Source organism: Lichenostomus cassidix, chromosome 1 (genome assembly GCF_008360975.1).
Source record: "Lichenostomus cassidix isolate B80296 chromosome 1, HeHo_3.0, whole genome shotgun sequence".
Classification (NCBI taxonomy): Eukaryota; Metazoa; Chordata; class Aves; order Passeriformes; family Meliphagidae; genus Lichenostomus; species Lichenostomus cassidix.
In genome coordinates, this window is record NC_139479.1 from 60144145 (window position 1) to 60163205 (window position 19061).

Genomic DNA, 19061 nt, shown 5'->3' on the forward strand with positions numbered 1-19061 from the left:
TTATAAGCAGGAGCTGCTACCCAGTGATTCACCAGCACTGTTGTTATGGTCAATTTTCCTGGAAAAGTACATTATTGCAACAATTTCTCTTTTTTTTTTTGGTCATTTTTTGTCATCACAGTGTTTGTTTCATTATCTGTTTGTTTTTACCGCTAGATCTTAGTTTGGCACAGAATCCTTGCATCTAAAAAGGGTTTTAAAAACAGTCAGCATTTTGAAATATATACAAATTGCCAAGGGATTTTATTTTTGGCTTTTTGAGTAATGCTGTGTTTTTGTACTTTGTAGCAGCAATGAGCAATCCACCCTCTCAAATAGCAGAGTTTTTTTGTGATGTTTCAACCTCTGTGGCTGCGGTCCACTCTGTTATAATGTGGGAAATGCCCTGCCTCTGAACTGTGTAAGTGATACGTCACACTCCCCACAAGCCTGCTTTTTAACAGAAAGGAGTAAACACCTCCCAGGTCCTGAGGACGTGTTTTTAAACCATGTCTGGTGCTTGCAGAGATCGAGATTACGATAACTGAGGAGTCAGGAGAGAGAAAACACCAGGTCAGGAGAGAGTTGCTGAGGACAGGGCATGAGGAGCAACTTGAAGTAACACCACAAAATGGAGCAAAGGAAAATTACAGCTTAATTGCCCCGAAGCTGCCAGCTGAGCCTCGTAGGGAAGATGGTGTGAGTCCCAGAGGATAAGCTGTAAACATGGGCCTGGACAAAGCACTGAAAAATGTGCTGCTTGCTGGCAACCCTTCTGCCACATGATGGAAATTGGATAAGTGGCCTAATATGTTTCAAAAGTCACTTGTGCAGCATCTCTAGAGGCAGATCAGGGGCTGGAGGTGGTAGCCAGTCCTTCCAGCTCTTCTTGTTAGCCTTCTCATCTTTTCCCATCCCTCCTCCTGCTGCTCATTTCTCCACTCCCTTCCTGCTCTCTCCTATAAGGCCCCTTAAACAGCTCTCTAGTTTGTTGTGACTCCCTACAATAAGTCTGATAGCACAGTGACAGTCTGGGTTATCACAATGTCACAATGCACAAGAGGTATCAAGATCACCATCACCACCACCATCCTTGAACAATACTGGCTGTCACAGACCTTCATCACCTGCAGCTTGTAGAGATGGTCACAACTCAGCTTCAGGTTTTCCTGAGAGAAAACGGGTGTGGATTTCAAAGCAGGGCCCTGCCATTGTAGGATGGGTGACACACATGGGTGCAGCACACTCATGTGCTCCTCTCTGCCTGCATGTGGATCTGTGCCCATGGACAACGCAGAACTTTCAGTGTTGTGATGGATGTTTTCAGACATCCAGCAGAAGGTTGGTCCCACATGACATGAACACTTGGGGAGCTTGGAATGAGGAAAAGTGCAGGATAAACATCCTTCTTTTCCATAAAGAAAAAGGAAGGAACAGAGAGAAGCATTTAAAGAGTGATACCAAATTTTCTCACCCAAAAGCAATCTCTCCAGGTCAGATTTCCCTGAGCAGATTATGACATCTACATCTAGGCATCCTGGATGTCTCAGCATCAGCAGGAATAATAAGCACATCTAAAGGTGGACTTCTCATCTGTAGGCAGACATTTCAAATGCATCATATGTTCCTTTGCACTGACTCAACAGGGATCCAAATGATTAGCTCAGATGTAAATAGTCATGTTGTAGACATACAATGGCAGGTGACATGGATTCTGCCTCCATGCCTTGACATGCCCTGCTTTCCCTCTTCACCAGGGCAGTAGGCAGCAAAGCTTCACACTGCTCCCACCTCCATAGTTTAATCTTCTTTTGTCTTTCAGTCCATTTTTGATTCTTGCCTGGACTTTGTGTTTTCTTCCTTGCCACTCCCTATAGGCAGAGCATTCCTCCAGCTGAGGTTTGACAAACATCCTTATTCTTAAAACAGCCCAGAGCACACCTGTTCTGTGGAATACCACAGCAGCAGCAGACCCACCCTGGGCATGGTTTGCTCAGCCCTGCAGTGCACTGCTGGTACTGCCAAGGGAGGATCTCCTCTAACACCTATTTCACCAGCTTCTGATTTCAAGGAGGTGCTGAATCCTGCAGACAATATAATAAATTTGCCTCTCTAAAATTTGGAAGGTCAAGTCATTTGCCTGTACAGAATGGAAGATGGGCAGAAGACAAAAGGAGACATGGGAACTGACCCTTGACTGTCACCAGGTAAATGACTCCTGCCAAAATGGGGTAATAAATTGTTCTCTGTGGCCACTGAAGGTTGGATGAGAACCAATATGTACTTAAATTACAGCAAAAGTTAGCTGTTAGGGAAAGCCTTCTGAAGAAAAAGGTAGTGGGAATCTGCAGTACATTATCTAGATGTCAGACACTCTCTTGCAGCTGATTTGAAGATCAAGCTTGAGAAACGTGTCACACTGCAGTCACAGCTAAGGAGCAGAGTGAGGGGTTACATGGCTGTTTGTGACCTGTTTTCCAGAAGCAGATAAGCATCCCAACATGATGAACCACAGGGCAGGAATCTCAGCTCATCCTGGGGCAGGATGGTGGCAGAGGGGGAATGTTAGTAATTGGTGATGTGGTTTTGTAGCCCTGGGGAAGGGTGTTGTTGGAGTCATGGCCCGGTTTGATTTTTCATTAAGTTGCTTAATTCTGCATAGCACACACGAAGAACTGCTGAGGTTAACAAGAGTTGAAGTTCAGGAGAGGGTACAGAGCTGGTAAAAAAGGCAAAAAACCCCTTCAGATGTGGCTTTTGCTTCTACTTATTGACCTAAGAGATCTAGAAAATGCAGATCTGGCAGATAGTTTTCTCATTCAGGAAGTTTTCTAAATATTCTTTGTGTAGTTATGAGTTGCATCCCATTCCTGTATGACAAAGAGCTGCCTTTTGAACAGCCTTGCAGGTATACTGGAGAAATATCTGGTTTGACCTGGGAAAACCACGTTTAAGCTAAGCACAGGAGGTGAGAAGCTGCCAGACCTGCAGTCAAAGCTACAGCACTAAGGCAGAATGCTTTCCTGGGGACACAGTTAGAAGATAAGGCGAGTGCTATCTCACAACCTGTTTCTCGCTCCCAGCCCAAGAATCACTGCAAGCAGCAGCTCTTCTCATGTTTTTCCTGTTTCCTCAGCCTCATGCAAATTCCTAGGTAGGTTCAAGTGCTCTGTCAGGTGCTGGTATCTCTCCTTACCAAAGCTGTGCATCAAAAGCAAATTATATTTTCATCTCCTCTAATATGTTCTGAAGTCTACCCCAAACACCATGTTGCTAAGCGGTAGCAATACCAAAACCAGGTGGACTATATCAGATTTATCTCCATGGACTTCCATTACAGCCATATGGATATAGATAGTCTTAACCTGGCCCCACACAATGCTCTCATCAGTATCTTCTTCAATATCTTCTGTGTCCTTGTCCTTCCCCTAAGAAAATTTAATGAATTCTGTGACAATAGGAATTTGATAACATGAAGAAAAGAAATATTTTCCATTCCCATTTTCCCCAGGGACTTCCAGGACCTGTTAGATGTCTAGCCTGTGGGACAGACACATAAGAGGCATCTAACACTCTGGTCCCCCCCAGTCACCAAAAGCATGGGATCATTTTTAACACATCCTAACTCACTTCTAACTCAGTTTATTTTAGTGGAAAGACCTTTGCTGAGCCACATCCTAGCGATGAGCAGGGCTTTGGCTAGGGGACACACCTAGAAAAATGAGTGGAGAAACATGTTAGGACACTGACCCAGCAAGAATGCTTTAGTAGGGTCTACACTTGCCTTGGCACCCTGTCAGGTGATCATTATACAGCATTTTATTCTTTAGATAGGTGCCCAGGTGCTCACCTTCAGCCTGCTGCAAGGTCCAGCCTGGCCTGTCCATTTCTACAATCCAAGGGGTAAGATCCTGGCCCTGTTCAGAGGGGTGTCCTCTCTGGAGGCAAAGCTGTGCTGCTCGTGTGTGTGTAATGATGTGTCATCAATGTGTGACTGGACAGGAAGTCACACTGGAGTCAGCCTGCCACATGCCACAGGTGTCCCTGTGGTGCTGTGAGAGCTGGTGCAGGCTGCACCAAGCCATGCTGCCACCTCCTGAGCCTCAGAACCCGACGTGGGAGTACAGCTGACTGTCTTGTCCTGCTGCAGTAACCACACTGCAGAGACGAAGCTGTTGCCCTGAGGGAAAAAATCTCTAGATTGGCTGGAACAGTGGGGAGAACTACATGCCCTAGGCTGGACCCGTGATTTGTCCTTATGCATTTGAGCATAGACATCACTGGATGGATCCAGTCAAGCTCATCCATTCACACAACCTCTTTAATGACTGCAAAGATCCCAGGCATACAGCCCTTCACGTCACATCTTCTTAGGTATTATCTCCTTCATGGAGGTCTGATGATAGGTAGGTAGAAGTGGGATTTGTTTCTCTCCTGTGCAGAGTCAAGTCCAGCTTAGCCCAAACTCATGGACTTTGGAAGGTTCCAGCACTGCTGTAACCCTCCAGTCAGTCCTGCCAGGACTGGCAGCAGAAAGCCCTCTGAGAAGGGGGTGTGAATCAGCCTCAGTAGAGGCGAAAAGAGGAAAGGACTAGCAAGGGAATTGGCTGAGCCAGGCAAGTCGGGTGAGGCAGTGAATGAATGTGTCATTCCCTGAGCAACCACAAGACACCTCTTCCCAGGAAGGAGTATGTGCCTGCACAGTGTATGTGGATTGCTACTGGGGATGAATCCCCTCTCCAGACCCAGCAGGTGACTCAGGTTTGACTCAGGTCTTCACAGTCCTCCTTGCTCCTTGCTCAAGGGGTACTGGATAGAGGAGGCAAAATATGAATGAAGCCTGTTAGTATTTTTCCTTTGTGAGTGCTAGTCTTACTATACACTGTAAAAATTGCACAAGGGCTTTTTTTTTTTTTTTACAATCTTGCTTGCTGGTTCCACACACGGAGCTGTAAATCTAGTCTTTCATAGGAAAAAACAGCTTCTATTTATAAGCATTCCCATTAGGCAAGAGCATGCTTCATTATTTGTGGGGAGACCATTCTCCTGCCCACATTTTGAGGTATCTTGGAAGCAGTATGTAGCTCTTTGAGGACCTATTATTAATTTGAATTTATTGAGTGCTGGCAGACATGCATGGTGCTTTATGGTCATATAAGGGAACCCTTGTGGCTGCAATGTTTCAAGAGAAAACTTTCACAAAAAGGTGGAAGCCCTCCTGGCTTAAGGAGGTTGAAAGACTCTATTCTGGTTTTTGAAATGTTGGCCTCAGAGGCACTCTGCAACAGAGTGCTGATAAACACCGACAGGAGTAAGCAGGGACTTTCTCCTCTGCAATCAGAAAGGTAGCATTTGCTACTCTGATTCTGGTCTGCCTGAGCTATAGCTGAGGAACACAAACATGTTGGGTACACGGAAAAAAAATTTGGTTCTTCTTGCTTATATAACCATAAGAAGACTTTATCTTCTCATTCTGAAGCCAATTTGTAGATTTCAGGTTTTCCTTGTCCTTCTGTTCTCCCATCACTCTGTCCTGCCAAGGAGATGACAACTTCTGTAAATCTGTGGTTGCTAAAAAGGTGTAGTAATAAAGAAAAGGTATATTCCCAAACTACTGTATTTTAAATTATTGTTCTGTCACTCCGTTTCAGCAGTGATGAGTCACAATTCAGTTAATGGATGGACGCTTGATCATAAAATTCTGGGTCTGGGTTTGACATTACAGAGTAATGAACCACACAGACTTGCTCAAAGTAAGTTTTCTTCTGTAAAACAAAACTGAGTGTTCTACGTGAGTAGATATGTTTGGGTTTCGTGGCTGTCTGTTTATGAGACATTTTTGGTAGCTTCACAAACTAAAATCTCACTGAACTCTTTACCTCATCAAAAAAAGCCTTGAGATACTTACAATACCTAAACTGTTCTAAAGGCGAAGAGCAAACAGGCATGCTCCATTCTTGCAGTGGATGGGAGTAGAGGTGAGAGTCAAAAGGGCCCCCACACATATGCTCTTTAAAACCTGTGAGTCAGAGACATGTGGGATGGACCCTAGGAAAGCATCCTGCTAACCTTTTCCAGGTCCTGGAGCTTGGTGTGTGATGGTGAGGGTGATAATGTTATATTTGGGGAGGTGACATGGCAAATCATTGTTTTTTCTTTGCCCTCCCACAGGTTAGATTACACTATAGTAAAAGAATTTACCCAAAGGCAGATAATGCTTAAACTATTTAGAAATAATTAATAGACATTAGAGTCATTGAGTGCTACAGAAAACTGTATCCTGAAAGACTACACAATAACTTGCTTTGTTAGAGTAAAGGATGTTTGTTTAGGCTTAGTTGGTGCTTCTGACTACCTAATTACCCAGAAATGAGGTAGCTGTGCTCTTAAGGAAGTTAGAAATGCACACTGATTAATGCAGCATGGACCACATAATTTTCAGAAAAACGTGCAGATATGTTGGCAAATTAGGTGGGACCAGTGGGTCTCTTTAGTTCTTTAAATGTCTTTCTTTGCATTTCATCTGCAGAATCGATTCCTTCCTTTTGTAACATCATGCACTAAAGTAGGACCATAGAGACAGCTGATGTCTCTGCTCAGAATACACCAAAAGGCCATGGCCAGCAACAGGATCTGCCCCTTATCACTCATGGGTAAGCAGCATTCCTCTTTGGGATTGTGGGAGCAGGAAGAAAGAGCGGATTCTCCCCAAACACCAAGTCCCCAAGGTAGTCCCATAAAATACAAAAAGTCATACAACCATAGAATCCTTACAGTTGGAAAAGACGTCCAACATTATTGAGTTCAACCATCAACACAACTCCATTGTTCACCACGTAACCTTATCACCAAGTGCCACATCCATGTGCCTTGTGAACATTTGCAGGGAAGGTGATTCCACCACTTCCCTGGGCAGCTTGTTCCAATGCTTGACCACCCTTTCAGTGAATAACTTTTTCCTACTATCCAATCTAAACTTCCCCTGATGCAACTTGAGGTCATCTCCTCTCATCCTGTCACTTGTTCCTTGGAAGAAGAGACCGACCCCCACCTGGCTCCACCCTTGTTCCAGGCAGCTGTAGAGAGTGATAAGGTCCCACCCTGAGCCTCTTTTTCTCCAGGCAAGCTAACCACAGCTCCCTCAGGTGCTCCTCATAGGATTTATGCTCCAGATCCTTTCCGAGCTTTGTTGCCTTTTAGACATGCCCCAGCAGCTCAGTGTTTTTCTGTGGTGAGGGGCCCAGAACTGAACACAGGATTTGAGGTGCAGCCTTACCAGTGTCAAGCACAGGGGGAGAGTCTCATCTCCTCATGTTCATTTTGACTGTCCATTCTCCCAGGGTATAAGTGCTGCTGCTTGTCTGCTGGAATAACTCACACCCCAGGGACAGTGCAGCTGGCAGAAAGAGAAGCTAAACAAGGCCCAGCTCCTTTGCTTGTTAAACAGCACCATGGGGGAGGAAGGGGATACATCCGCTCCTGAGGTTTTGCAGAGGAGGTTGGGAAACATCCCTTTTTCCCCTGAGATTCCTTGCAGCTGCAACTGCATGGCCCAACCATGTCCCACGCTGGCAGCACAGCACAGTCAAGCCTCTTTCTGTCGGTGCTGCTTCCTACCTCATGCTGCTCACAGCTCTGGCACACAAGTCTTGGTTTGGCTCAGAATGGGAGAGGTCTGTCCCACCGAGCTGGGATGTAAACAGGAGCTTAGGCTCACAGCAGCTGAAAGCCAGCTTTTTGGATTTGCTCCTGTGGGTTGCCAAATACTCTGTATTCATGGGAAGATGATGAAAAACATTTAGGTGAGTTTGTGGCTGTCTAGCTCCTAGCAAGCCATAAATATTAGGGAAGGGAGGAAAACCCAACCTCTAAACCCCTAACCCTGGACTACTTACAAACCTTCTCTACAGCTTAAATAGAGGATTGGTCTAATTCCTCTGGTTGGCTGGAGCAGTTCTTACCATTTCCCAGACAGTTTCTTAAGTGTAGGTAGCCACTTTAACTGCTATGCCTGTTATTGTGCTGTGTTCCTTTGGTCCTGGTTGACATGGAGCAATGAAATTACCCAGGTTTGACATTACAAACCAGGACACCGAATCCAGAGAATGAATGTAAAAGGCAATAAATACCCTGCTAATCTCTCCAACAACACAGAAGCAATAGCAGCAGCACTTCGCTCCAGAAAACACAAGATGGTGTTGATTAAGGCTTTTTTTTTCATTCTTAGTGTTTACCTCATTCCAGTGTTTGAAAATACACATATCTTTGTGTCAAAATTATTCAAACTGCTAAAGTAGGACCCCAGCTTTTTCCCTGAACCCCGAGGCTGCATTTGCCTGTGACTCTGACATATCTCTTAACATCTCTCTGTTACTGAAGTCCCCTTCTATGAAATAAGGTCGACACATTGTATTGAATTTTCAGTGATTAGAGTTTTTGGATCTTCAGTGTTAAAGGACTTCTACTTCTTGGTTGGATCCAGCATAGTGTCTTTCAAGCTTGCTTCAGGTCTTTGAGGGGAAATGTAGAACAGAGGATAAGCCAGTTACCCCACATAAATTAGAAGTTGTGCTTCCTTGACAGACAATCAGGCATTTTACTAGTCACTTGCTAGGAAGGTAGCAAATGTTGTTTCCACTCTCTTAAAATTGTCTGGTTTTATTATTTATGCAGTTAAATATTTTAATATTTTAATATTTTAATATTTTAATATTTTATGTTCCGCTTGTTCTCAGCCTTCTAATGAACTTCATACATTCATTGGAAGGAAAATCAGGGACACTAAGACAATATTTTCATCCTCACACCACTCAAGCAGCTTCCCAATTGTCCAAAAAAAAAAGGTTTCAAGCCAGGCTTCACCTGTCTGACCAAGTATTCAGCAGGACTGGCATCACACTCTTCCCTTCCCTTCCCTTCCCTTCCCTTCCCTTCCCTTCCCTTCCCTTCCCTTCCCTTCCCTTCCCTTCCCTTCCCTTCCCTTCCCTTCCCTTCCCTTTCCCAGTTCACAAGGATCCCATACATTCCCTCATTGCAGTGATTTACAGTTCTCACCCTGTCTTACTGGTTTTTCTTTTATTTATTTCTGCCCTTTACTTACTTAAATGTGCTACAAGAAAGGATTGTCAACAGCTTATAACAAAAGCTTATACCAGGACCTTATAGTTACAGCATTTAGCATTCATAAAGAGAGACCAGATATGTGTTTCTTGTGCTCCTGTGCAAATTAGGTCTGTTTACAAGCTACTGCTTTGATTGATTTCTTATAATGAAGATATCTGGTCTCAGGGCATCAAGCTGCTTATTTTCCTTTCAGCATGGCACTTTGGTCAGGGAACCAGAAATGCTCCCTTTCCCAGCACCCCTCAAAATGCTGATCTCTCTGAAGGACATCTCTGTTTCCAGGCCATCCAGCTAAACACCAGTGGAGGTGGAGCCTCTTGGCACCTCTTCTTACTGAGTGGCTTTTAGGAGTGTAGCTATGCTCAGATGGCTTTCACAGTGAAGGTTTCCATCCTGTGGCTGAGGTCCAGGTCCTGCTGCCTGTGCCCCTTGGAGCCCTCTGATATCCTTCTTTCCCAGTCTGCTGCAGTCCAGAGCAGGAGCACAGACTAAACCCTTGCCTGTCCCTAACAGCTAAACTAAACAGCTGGGGTATCTGTCATCTGCCACTGATGTGGAACCCAATGTGGGCTCAGACTGCCTGCCACTCTGCCCCTCCTACACCAACATCTTTCTCTCCTCCAGAACTTTTGGAAATGAAAAGCTAAGATTCAGGCTGTCTGGAATCCAGTCATGGGAGCACGGCAGGATGACATCTATAAATATCAAAAAAATAATGGCATCATTTAGCTTTCAGTGGAAGGCTTATTTATCTCTGAAAAGATTATGCCAAGGGTTTCCACGCAGAGCAGAGCAATGGAGTACATATAAAGCCTCAACAGGGAACTTTTTGTACATAAAATAGAATTGTAAATTTCTGGCATAAAGCTGTGGATTCCATCTATGAGACAATAAGTCGGATGGTTCTTATTTGCATCCAGTAGAGATTTGCCATTTACAGCCATTTGGAATTGCAATGTCTAATCAGACTGGTAAAAAAAAGTAAGGGAAAGCAGCATGCTCCATCCCCACAAGGATCACTTGGTGTAAGGAGGTATGGCAGGGGACCCCAGACTGCCAAAGAGCCTGGCTTGCCATCCCAGGAGCTGCACTCATGACCAAGCACAGCACCTGAGAGGAAGGAATGGTGGCTCTGTGTAGCCTGGCTACACTATGTGAGCTGCTTTGGGCACTGCAGCTCGTTCTGTGTGGCAAAATAAAGAGCAGGATCAAGAAAAAACCTGAACTCACTGAGCCTGAGGCCAGAGTTGTCACTCTGGTGTCTGCATGTGTGCCAGGCATGCAGAGGGTCATCAGCTCTGGACTGGACAATGGTCTGGACCATTCCTGTAGATGCACCCTTGTCCCAGGAACAGTGATGGTTTCCGGGCAGATGGAAATAGGTGATGCTGGTGACCAACCTTCAGGATACAGAGCTTGATTTTTGTTCCACTTCCTACAGTCTGTTAGCAGTAGGACATGACTCACAGATGCCCAGTGTCTTAGAGAGTGTCCCAGGTCAATGAAGAACCTGTCCCCAACCTACTTCTCCAACAGAAAGGTACTGAATGAATGGCAGCAATCGCTGGGTTTCTCATACAGAGAGGGGGACCCTTGTCAAAAGAATGTAAAAGCAATGCCAGGCCAACTGTCCCAGTAAAAATTAAGCAGACAACAGATTAACCAGTGCATACTGGGAATCCCCAGAAATGGACTACAGGAAGTTCATTGCAAGCATCTCCTGTCCCTTTCTCTAATACCACTTCAATTTGCATGAAGTAGCATCTCGTGTTCCTGGGGTCAATGAACCAATCCCTGTGTTTGGGACAGAAAAAAACAAAACAAAACAAAACACAAATAAAACAAACACCCCCCCACCAAAGTAACCAGCCAAACCTAAAAACAAAACAAAGCAACAACAAAAAAAAAACCCTCTGCCTAAAAATGCCCAAAGCAATCAAAAAATAAAACAAAATTAAACAAAGCAAAACAGAAAGGGGGAAAAAAAACAAAAAAAAACCCCAGTGATTCCCCATGGGGCAACAAAAGTAGTGTGAGAAACACCATTACAGTTTTTGGATGCAGGTTGAGTGGATAAAGCTCTAGGTGTTTCTGCTGAGCCATCCTAGCATTGAGAGCTCTGTGGCATGAGAGTACATGTGCACCAAGACAGTCTGGAGTCAGTGCAGGTGGATATTCCATGATCCACTCATTGAGTGGGTAGAAAAGACAGTAAGACAAAGGCAGAGAGAAGAAGGGATCCTGCAGTGGTTAGCTAATCATATAAAGAAATTACATGCTTTGGTCTGCTTTCCAGGATGTGTACAGTCCTGTTATTTAAGAATATGCAACCCAAGTACAGTGGCATTTACAGTTATTGTAGTGACACTCATAGGTCTACTTTGACTCAGAGCTGAACATACACACAAGCAGTTAATAAGACATATTTCCTGTCCTGAAAATGTTTTGGTCCAAATGCACATGTCAGGGCAAGGATGGGACAAGAAATGAAGGTCAAATGAGCCTTGTGCCCACCCAGCCCATGGAGGGGGTACAGTCAGAGGAGAAGGGATTCCTGTTGCTCTCCTCATGCTGGTGCACAGTTACAGCCTGCACCACTGCCATGGGAAAACTCCATGGTTGAAGTAATAGCTGGCCTCTGAACTCCTCTGAAGCAGATGATGAGTCTGGAGTCACAATTTCATGGACTTCTGTCTGGGTAGTTTTAGTTATCTGTTTACTGGGAAAAAAAAATGGGTGTAGTTAAACTCTTTAACTGCATGTTTCTATCAAGTTAAAATTATACATCTATGGACCACTATGGTTACCTACCACTGCTGCACCCAAGCAATATAAGAGACTTGAGGTTTACAAGGCCCTTTCAATTTAGTGATGCTTTAGCAGCCCTGAATTACACTGTGGAAAGTGAAGGACGGGAGGAAAAGCAAAACTTTTCAAAAGTCATTTTAGGCAAAGCAGATTCCTTATCAATCCATTCTGCACACTGGGTTAGCTCTCCAGACCCTTGGTGTAATGTGTAACACTACTATCTCTTCGCAAATGCCTTTTCCGGTGCACAGCAGAAGAGAGATTTTCCCTTTTGCCCTCTGCTGCAGTTAAGGTCAACAGGGATTAGGGACCACAACTCCTGCTTATGCAGGTGCAAACCAGAGCAGTCACAGGGAAGTGACTTGCGTCTTGGCAGTGCTGTGATTTGCTCCGTTGTGCAAATGGGATCCCAGTACACAGCGGGCTTCCCACTCCTTATTCAGTTAGTGGTTTGTCCTGGACTGACCTGGATGTAGCAAGTGAGAAAAATACCGGATGAAGCCTCTCTTAATCCTAGGTTCTCTTTTAACTACTAACCAAGCTGCCTCTGTACCAGCATGTTACATTGAGAGGATGTGGACAAATATATCTGCATTGAGGAGTGGCAGAGGCTGCAGTCTGCATTTAGAAATGCTGAGCAGTGTGTTTTTCTAAGCTGGCTAATTAGTATGGTCTTGAAACTAACGGCTGTGTTTAACTGACAAGGCAATATGCCCTTCACCCATCCCTTGAGATGTCAGGAGAATTATGTCTTTTGAAAAGCATGCCTGTTAACTCATTCCTCTCTATCCACTTTGATCTTTTCAATATAAGCCTTTCCCTCTGCACTTCGTTTCTCCCTGTGGAGGAGACCATGAAAGCAAATCACACTGATTTGCACATGGCTCTTCCTCCCTTGCCCGCTGGGTTGCATGGCTGGCTGTCCTGTGCCAAGGACCCTGGTCTCACATGAGGAGCTGAGGAAAACACAGCACTACAATCACAAAGTGTTACAACTGGTGTAACCAAGAAAAGATGCTGTTAGAGAAACTAAACTGCTGCAGATGCCTCTGTCCTTCTCCAGTGCAGTGAGATCAGGAAGAGACAATGATTCAGCAAGTCACAGCTTTACTCCCAGGTTGTTCCACTGCATTCTGGATAAAACTAAAAATCAATGACCTGGCCTTTAAATGGGAAGGAGGATAGAGTTTTCTGACAAACCTTGTTTGGCATGGTATCCCAAGTACCATGCAACCCTAGAGTAATCTACACCCATATATCCAGATATTTCTGATTCCTTGTTATTAAGATCCTTGTTATTACTTGATTAAACAAGGTCTGAGTCTAAAGGGAAATAGTGGGAAAGAAAATCAAGGAATATAGTAATAAATATACACTGATGTTTAGGGCCAAATCTTGACCTCAATTTGAAGGGGATTACATGTCCTAACAATAGGACATGTATGTGGATATCTGCAGCTGATACATTTTTGAGTATATCCAAGAATTAAGAATTTAATTTCCAAATTGGCAAATGCTGCGCTTCTCAGTCTTGGTACCAGTAATGAATGTGGACTTGCACAGGAATCAGAGGAAATTTTCAGTGTTTAGGTTGCCCTTGAGACACAAGAGGCATAATTTTGCAAGATAAATGTTTATCTTTTGCATTTCCAGAAATATGCTTGAAGAGACTCTCTTCCCTCCCACAAGGGTCTGTTTGGTACTTGAAGAGACTCGCTAGCTTTGCATTTCCAAATACAGATGCCTCTATTTTGGCTTGCACATTCAGAGAATAGGCTAACAGTAGCTGTATTCCAGAAGTGCTGAGCACTTCTCCACATTATTTACAGTTACTGCAAGATGCAGCTCTTTAGGTCTTCACAAGGTCAAGTCACCCGGATTTAAAACACTGCAGCATGGAATTAAAGTCCTATTTTGAACCACTAACATTTTTGTTAATTTTGTTTCAAGGCAGCAATTGTCTGCAATATCATACCAAATTAAAAATAAAAAAAAAAGCAGAAAAATGTAAGGGAGTAAAGAGGTTTGGCTGTGAATAATGTTGCTAAACATTGTGCAGCAAAAGGAGATGACTTCAGGGACAAATGACCCTTGTGACAAACTTCCCAAATCACAGGATGTCAATTTGTTTTTTTAAGGCACCTACTGTGTATTGCAAAGGACTGATGTGAAAAAGTGCATGCTGTCCCTAGACTAAATAAGTGTTGCTTTGTTTCCAACTTAGAAAAGGCAGAAAGAAAGACGGAAAGGAAGGGAGGGAGAGAGAAAGCATGTCACAGATGAAAGCACGTTCTCAAAGGTCAGGGCAGGGTGTCCTTACTTCAGCAAATACTCTGGCTTAGCTTCATAACGAAATAATCCTGCTATCTGATACTGCCTGAGAAATAAACAGTGTTTTTATAAAGTTCTTGCCCATTTCAGGGCACTTCCCTGTGACACTGTAATAAAGTAGGTTGCAGCAAGTATCCTGTATGCCATGCCTCCAAATGTACCAGTTAATTACTGAGCCCTTTAAACCTACTAACAAGACAAGCCTTGTTCTTTCAACCTATTGCTTTTTGCCAAAAAAAAAAAAAGGAAAAAAAAGAAAAAAAAGAAAAAAAGTCATTGGGCAAATAAATCTTTCCAGAGAAAACAGATTTGTTTCCAAATCAGTCAACTGTGCTGAACTGGAAAGGAAGAAATGTTATTTTTTCCAGGATGAAAGCAAAACAAGATCTCTCCCTGTTTATCCTGTCTCACCCATTTCTAAAGAAGGTCAGTTTAATTTCTTCATTACTTTTTCCTGCTGTCTTATTTATCTTGAAGTCCTCTAGTCTTTTTCAATTTCACTGTCAAAGCTCAGCCTAGTTGGTCCAACATAGGAGTGCACTGTGCTTTGCTCTTCACAGCTATGTGAAGATGCTGAATAGAGCTGAGTGAACTGTAAACATCCAGACATTCTCCTTTCTTACTTGCTTTCTCCATGCTCCTGAAAAAGAAATCCCATAAATCTCAAGTGTGTATTGTTGATTTAGTTTTCTTTTAGCATCTTATTCATTACAGATGCTCCAAAGCCAGTGAAAACAATCACAAATTCAGTCTGCCCCAGCCCTGTTTGTTGTGCCATGCTGAAATACAAACCTTTGTACCATAAGCATCTGATGCTTTAATACTGGTGCCTGGGACTGAGTTTGGAAGGAAGGAATGGCAATACAAATATAAGGCAATATACTAAGCCAGTGAAGAGGGCTTTGCTACCCTCAAAACAGTTAGCTTTTGATGTTTAACTCAGAAGGACTTAGGGCAACTCTTGCAGGGTGACTACACTTGAGCTACAGGCAGTAGAGGCCATCATGTTTGCCTATACCAGCCCAGCTAAAGTACAAGGTGTGTTTTGTGTGCCATAGAGTCAAATGGAGAGCTAGATGCACGTTTATTTTAATAGCCATGATCTGTAAGAGAGCATCATTAGATCAGTTGGTTTGATCTCCTAGATGACACTTTAAGGAAAGAAAAATGCATCCTGCTGAATTCTCCTCTGAATTCTCATTGTGCTGGGTTGGTTACACCAGTTTAACCTCTTCTGCAGTCACGTACACGCCACTGACTTTGGAGCATCAGCAAAACAGCCTGAAGGGAGGCATATGCCAGCTGCCGATATGCGGGTCTTAGAGTAAAAGGCTCCGACACAGGATCAAGTGCCCATGCCTTATCTACAACCTCTTCTCCCTTGTATTACCTCACTAATGCCTCAGGTGCTGCGCCTGCAGACTCCACATCAGCAGCAGGGAGCTGGGAAGCGATGACTCAGGAACTGTACCCTGATCAGGTGCCTGTGCCCTGAATGAGTCTGGGCAAGCCTAGAGGCAAACCAGCGCATGCAGTGCATACACTGAAGAAGCTGGGATAGACATCATGGCTAAAGGCTCTTGTGAAAGTCTCCAGTGGTATGTTGAACCTTTAGCTGCATTCAGTTCTTAGCTTGGTGTCTACACAGCTCTGGCCACAGCCCTGTTGTACTATGAAATGTGCTACTTTGAAAACCAGAAAACGACAGGATATGATATATGGCAGTGTCTACAGGAGTCTATGGCTTTGCTAGCCAAATGAGCAGTAATTTCACATCTTTCATTGCTATTCCAGTTCAAGTGCCAACATTAAGTTCAGCAGTCCTTTCAAAACAAACCAGTACTCCTTCATGACACTCTTTGGTCACTAGTCAGACTTTATCCTCTGTCCCGGAGCTACCAGTGGATTTATTTTACCATGTTGTTCTTCATTTGCCCAGAAGATTAGTTATGTATTTTGCTCTTTTCTGATTTTGGTGGCACAAGATGCAGACCTTGGTGATCTGTCAGAAGTGCTTTCCATCTTTCAGTGTTTGTTCCTTTTAGAGGTGGTGCAGGGCTTTCTGAAGTTGCCTGGGTGGTCCTGCTAGAGCAAGAACCTGACAGGATGAGATCATCTGCTTATTTCTAAGGGAAATTTCATCCCAGGAAGCACAGATACTCATTCTTGGAGTGCTGCATTTCCCAAGATGCAGCACCTCTGTCAGAGAGAGGCACATCTGTTTCTACACACTTCTGGCACATAGGTTTCTATTAAAAGTAATTGCCTTGGTGGTGCTTTCTCCAAACTGGATTCTGTGATGAGAACCACTGATCCCATAGTACCAAAGAGATTTAGAAAATGCTACCTAACTCATCTTAGCTCAGGCACCCACTGCTGGGATATACAGACTGCTCATAAATGTCAACTGATCCATTCTGCTGACTATCGTGGGAATGTATCCACACTCCATCATCAGTGTTTTCAGTTCTCTAGCCCACTCAGACCTCTGGGGCTTGTCGTTTTGAATCATTGTTAATATTAAAGGAAGTATTTCCACAAAAGCAAATGGAGTGGCTGTGAAAATTGTCACATTGCCATTGAAGTCAACAGAAGTTACCCGAGTAGGAGCAGATGGCATCTGCTTTTTCTTTATAACTAGTGTTTATTCATTCACTGTAGGTGCCCCTAGAAACTTTACACTGCCAACCCTTCTCTAGATAGATCTAGTCCAGCCTACATGAAAGCAACATTTGCCAGCTGGGCTTCCAAGAAGTTACACTGCACAAATAATTACCCTAGAGGAGAACAGCCTTGGCAGCGACCACCTGAGTACTGGAGAAATGCAAGTAGTCAAAGGGCAAGGCTTTGGAGAGCACTGCCATAAACTATCTGGTGGAGCATATTAGAGAGACATTCAGCAAATGTGACTGAGGCCTCTGATTCTCTGCCAACTGTCAGGTTTGGAATTACAGCCATAGCAATTAGCCATGATTACTTCCCGATGTTGTTAAGTACAGTGCAAAGATGACCAGCTGTAGTAGTTTCTTTTTGTGATGTTTAAGTACAGTGCCAAAGAGGAGTATCAGATCTCAGGTCTGAAGACTAAGGATGCTTTGGCAGATGTGCTTAGGGAAAAGACAGGAGGATCAATATTTACTGTTTATGCTTAGCAGGTCTCCCTCCAGACATGCACTGGCAATATCTGTTAAAACATTATTAAACAGATAAATAAAGATAATAACCCTAAGTAGTGCTGTAGAGGTTACAAAGTCATCCCATGACTAACAGTCCAGCCAGCTGCCCTGTAGTTTGACCAAAAGCTATTCCCTTATCAAAAACATGGAAAAAAGATCTATTTTGTTGCATAACCAAAAGGAGTAAATGTTAATAAATTATTGGGCTTTACCTAGAACTTCTATTCACCTTCGGAAGGGCACTGGTTTAGACTACTAAGTTCTCATAGACAAAATTTATGAGCAAATGTCAGAATTGAAGATCTTCTATGTGAGCACCCTTGATGCCAGGTAATCAAAAAAATGTTTCCAGCTGAGGTCATCTGGAGATCATATCCAAATCTGGGAGAGAGCATCTCTCTAGGCAACTTGGGATACCGGTTGCTAATTACTACATTAGTAGTACCTTATGCAAAGATGTTGTGATTTGAAGCAGGCATAAACAAAATATTCTAAGCTTGCTTCACCTTAATTTTGTCTTTCAGGTTTACAATTTCAGTGAGTATAGGATGAGGACTTGTTACTCTGAAGGGACTGGATAACTCCATCAGCAACACTCCTTTCCTACTTCATTTAAATACTCCCATACTCCTACCTCATATCCTCAAGGCTTTTCTGAAGACTTTGGAGAGTGAAGAAAGGGTCTGTGTGGAGAGATTAATCAGTTCAGCAGACCATGTTAGAAGAGTTGCTTATCCTTGTTGACATCAAAATCTGGTGTAATGTCAAAGTGTTCACCTGAAGATGTCATGACTCCAGTCGTGCCTAGTTTGCAAAGTCTGAAGTTGAGGTGTTTGAGCCTAGGCTATTGCGGTCTGTAAAAACAGTCAACGCACGCAGAATTACTGTTTTTAAGACCCAGCCCAATAACGTACTATCAGTAAAAAATCCAAATCTTCCTTGAGTACCTTGGCTGCTGGACACCTGCTATCCAAGAGGTGTGATATGGAACTGTTCAGTTACAAGTGATCATGGGAGGCAAAATCGTTGTTTACCTTCCTCGACAGAACAGATGTGACTCTTACAATTAGACTTTGGTTAAATGCTTAAGGAAAGAGCATTTCTGCCAGATCAAATGAATGCCCATGGAAACCAACCGTGGCAGAAATTAGTTTAGTTAAACATTTGAACTAATCCTCTCTGAAATCTTTTGGCACTGTTTGTTCAGCTTTAATTGTTTCATGAACACAACAGTTTAAACAGGGCCTTAGAACCTATGTCAAGCCCATACAGTTCATTTGATACAATTTAATTTGACCACTTGAGAGGCATAAACATTCTTAGCATGTAAATTAAAGGTGTCTCTGGAAGGCATTCAGCTTTTTACTAAATGTTGTTATGAAGTAGACAGAAGCCAAACAGAGGACTGTTGTACAGTCAGTAATCTGATATTCTGCTATCATTACCATGAAGCTCTTTTTCACAGTAAAAACACCTTAGTCTTGAGATTCCAGGAAGAGGTGATTTTTTAAATATGAAAGAGTAGATCCTTTGTTCTTCCATAATTAATGGAAGAAAAATCTCGCTGAAGTTTGCGTAAGTTTCAGTTACGCAAGATTTGGAGTTATATTGCTCCCTTACAGAACACAACCCTGTAAGTTATTG

The 19061-nt window shown here is 43.4% G+C and overlaps 1 long non-coding RNA gene across 2 annotated transcripts; it reads right to left on the reverse strand.

The window, feature by feature from the left end:
• Window positions 1-11033: 11033 nt before the first annotated feature.
• Window positions 11034-18274, reverse strand: LOC146444703 (uncharacterized). Of its 2 annotated transcripts, none has more exons than XR_014851852.1 (4): window positions 18195-18274; window positions 18052-18100; window positions 14690-14881; window positions 11034-11814 (listed from the first exon to the last, which is right to left on the reverse strand). It is a non-coding gene; the product is annotated as an uncharacterized LOC146444703 (long non-coding RNA). The 2 variants fall into 2 exon arrangements; XR_014851851.1 differs by having other exon boundaries at window positions 14653-14881.
• Between the last annotated feature and the right edge of the window lie 787 nt (window positions 18275-19061).